Source organism: Cryptomeria japonica, chromosome 1 (genome assembly GCF_030272615.1).
Source record: "Cryptomeria japonica chromosome 1, Sugi_1.0, whole genome shotgun sequence".
Classification (NCBI taxonomy): Eukaryota; Viridiplantae; Streptophyta; class Pinopsida; order Cupressales; family Cupressaceae; genus Cryptomeria; species Cryptomeria japonica.
Window position 1 is genome coordinate 140,524,221 of NC_081405.1, and position 3,711 is coordinate 140,527,931.

The following is a 3,711-nucleotide window of genomic DNA, read 5'->3' on the forward strand; positions in this document are numbered from 1 at the left end:
TATAGAACACACAAAATAAAAAATATATTAAACTTAAATTATTTCACTATATTCATTCTCTATATATATAAATTTAAGTATATATAACTAAATCTGAACAATTATTTATTAACAAATAACTAACTACATTAATCAATGTTCATTGTCTTTGAAATGAACATTGGAAGAAAAGAGAATATATCAAATTTAAGATAATTTCACTATATTCATTCTCCCATATGAATATGTGATACTGAACAACTACCTTAAATAATTAACTCCAGTCCATGTATTGTGCTACCCTAACTCAACAATAAAATAAGTATCTTTTGCCTCCTCGTAAGATATTTACTGCTGAATACAAGTGTAGTCTACTTCTGTACAAACGATCAATCTTACACAGTGGATGTCAGTTTGCTTCCCGTTTGATAATAAAATTCGGTCAGTCTTAAATCAACATTTTTAAAGATTATTAATTTAGAATTCTCTCCAACTTACATGGTCAAGATGGCCGAGTTGGTCTAAGGCGCCAGTTTCAGGTACTGGTCCGAAAGGGCATGGGTTCGAATCCCATTCTTGACAGCACCATTATTTTAAAAGCACGTAACAGGATAACTCTATAGCTAAGCATTATCATATATTTTTAAGTTGAGCATTTTCATAAAAGAAAATTATAAACTTATATATAAAATTTTGAAGAATGGGATTCGAACCCATGTCTTTTCGTACTAGTAGCTGAAACTGACTCAGCTATACAGCTATCCTGTTGCCTGTATTCGACTTTAAAAGTAGCTGAAACTGTGCTGTCAAGAATGAGATTCGAACTCATGCCCTTTAAAACCAGTACCTGAAACTGGCGCATTATACCAACTCGGCCATCTTGACCTGGGTTTGAGCATTCTCTCAATGTTCCGGTTTAACGGGAAACAAACTTACCACTTTGTAAGATTGATCGCTTGTACAGAAAAAAAACTACAATTGTATTCAGCAATAAATATCTTACGAGGAGGCAAAAGATACTTATTTTACGGTCCTGATTGATTCATTGCATTTCGAAATTTAGGATTAAAAGATCTTTTAACGCCATGAAAACATGGCGCTGTGCTGTATTCAGTTATGACGCGTAGTCTTACACCCGAAGGTCCCCGGTTCGAACCCGGGCAACAACATTGCGGATAATATTCTAGTCGTCTACTAATCCTTTCACTTAATTCTAGTTATTCTTTCATGAGAACAAGCAAAACACAGGGGAATACCAAGCCAAATTCTATACATATGACTGGGCAAGCAGTAAAATATAATTGAGATGTAATTGGGTGGTGAGGTGGAAGATTTCAAAAAGATAAAATAGAACCAGAGTAAACATCAAAAAGTTATACATAAACTCCACTTCAATCACATTGTGATTCTGTGGCCCAATGGATAAGGCGCTGGTCTACGAAACCAGAGATTCTGGGTTCGATCCCCAGCAGAGTCGTATATTAGGCGCATTTTTGTTTGGGAAGGTGCGCCACGCTTGACGTTGAGTATTTTTAATGTTGTTCTATTTTGTTTCAATTTTCAATTTCTATTTTAGTGCATGTAACCCAATAATCATAAAGTTTACTCTTTCATTATGGACAATGCTAAAGATACCCCGAGAGGTGCTCTATACAATGTCAGGCTCGCAAGACGTGGTAAAGTATTTGGGGTTAAGTGTAATGGCTCACAAGACGTGGTAAAGCATTTGATTTGAACATCTGCAAGTGGTGGGGTGTTTGAGCTTCTTTCATTAAATATATATCCTTCCATTCATTCCATTCATTCCATTCATTCCATTTCACAGTTTTATCTCAACCCTTGTGCAAGCCGAAGAGTACATACCGTTTTAAGCTGAAACTCTCGTCTTTATCATTTGTTGCTCCATCTTCTGTTGCAATGCTTGGTTTCTTCTCTTCACACAAATCCCTATCTAAATAAGCCACGGATCCCCATTTCCAAACAAGAATGCAGTCCGAGGAAAGAATCTAGATGAGATCACTGCCTATGTCCAAGATTGCAACTATGTCACGACGCTTATTTTAAGGTTACAAATTAGTGTTACTACTGAATATAGTAAATTGATCAAAGCAGTCTCATGTCGTTTTTAGTTTTGAAGATTTTGCTATATCCCATTCTTTCTTTCTATTTGTAGTCTCTATGATTCATTGGTTATACAAATCTGGTCCATAGACAGAATACTAGATGTTTACTGCCAGCATATTTGTATTGTGAGATAATATGACATAATGTTCTATTATTCCTTGATTTATTTTTCCACTTTCCAATTATTAGTTTAGATTTGGAATAGTTCAAGCACATTGATGTTGTGGAAGAAAATCATTTTGTGCATATTTTTGTGAATCATTGCATGCTAGAGTTTAAAACTTCCTTGTTGCTTCCACGATTGTCTCCATGATTGAACTGAAGATCTTGACAGAAATTTTGATTTCTCTATGCTTTTATAAATGTCGATGCTCTTCATGCTTGCGAATTCCACTTGTTTGAAACCTTCAAAGTTATTTTAATAGATCTAGTGCATTCATGTTTGCTAGGGTAGTGATGGCCACAATAGCTCTGTCACCATTTGAATTCGTGTGTAAATATCCAAATGCATTTCAAAGTCTATTCTGTGCATATTCCATCACCACGACATTCATGAGAGTCTTTCTTTGCAGAAAAACAGTTCTCATGTTGTTTTATGCTTCCACATTTCGCATGCATTTCTATGAGGCAATTGACAATGTCATTCCTTTTTTTGATTCAATTTCTTAGCGCTTCAGAGTGAGAAATGATCAAAGGATCATTATTTGTTAAATTTCAATGAATGTGTGGTGGAGTAAATGAATCAATACAAGGCATTCAGACAGAGAAAAATATTTATTTAGATTACGCTATGATTGCTCCCACGAATCAACTCTCCACTATGGTTACTGATGCGCACACATAACACACATAGAACACCTATAACCGTTGCTCTATGATATGATATTTTTATTTGTTCCTGGTTCCAATTTTAAGATTTGAAAGCTCAGTTAAGGTTTGAGAGTTTCGATTTGTGATCTCTAAAGGGAATTTCATTTTGTTTTCTTTGTTAAGCCATAAGTTTGTTCGCATGGTAAGAATTTGAATTTAAAATTTTCTTCATTGATGCATATTGTCAATTTAACAATGTGTTTTTGGTATGCATCAGCGAAATTAAAAATAACTAGAAGACGAGCGAGCCTCGGATCTAGAAAATGCCTTTGAAGTCATGGCACTTTTTGCTTGCTTGGCTCTCCCAATATGGGAAGGAGTTACATTAAAGATTTTCATTACAAAAAAAAGGAGAATGGGGAAAATTTGTTACCACTATATCGGATGATATGGATACTGAATTATGGGCCACTCATGTTACTATTGCTAAGAATCATCATGCCGTTTATTATATCATAGATAGGCACTTTGGCTTTGACGATGGGGAGGTGAATGTTGATGTTATATAGAGTAATAGCAACTAAGAAAACTTCAAGATTTTGGCACACGACCAAAATCTTAGCACCCTATTGCCTACTGATATGTCAAAGGGACATGCAAAAGGTTTCTTCGATGAGACTTGGTCTTCCCGATGGGCCGCAACTTAAGAAGATTATTTTTCATATGGGGATCAAAATGAATAACAATATCTTTTGCTAAGACATAAGAAGGGTGAAGGGGTCATAAAAAATCAACGTG

At 35.1% G+C, this 3,711-nt stretch overlaps 3 non-coding genes across 3 annotated transcripts; 2 read left to right on the forward strand and 1 right to left on the reverse strand.

Moving 5' to 3' along the window:
- Window positions 1–480: 480 nt before the first annotated feature.
- Window positions 481–561, forward strand: TRNAL-CAG (transfer RNA leucine (anticodon CAG)). Its single transcript has one exon. It is a non-coding gene; the product is annotated as a tRNA-Leu (tRNA).
- A 222-nt stretch (window positions 562–783) lies between these two features.
- TRNAL-CAG (transfer RNA leucine (anticodon CAG)) lies at window positions 784–864 on the reverse strand. Its single transcript has one exon. It is a non-coding gene; the product is annotated as a tRNA-Leu (tRNA).
- Window positions 865–1,383: 519 nt separating this feature from the next.
- TRNAR-ACG (transfer RNA arginine (anticodon ACG)) lies at window positions 1,384–1,456 on the forward strand. Its single transcript has one exon. It is a non-coding gene; the product is annotated as a tRNA-Arg (tRNA).
- The last annotated feature ends 2,255 nt before the right edge of the window (window positions 1,457–3,711 follow it).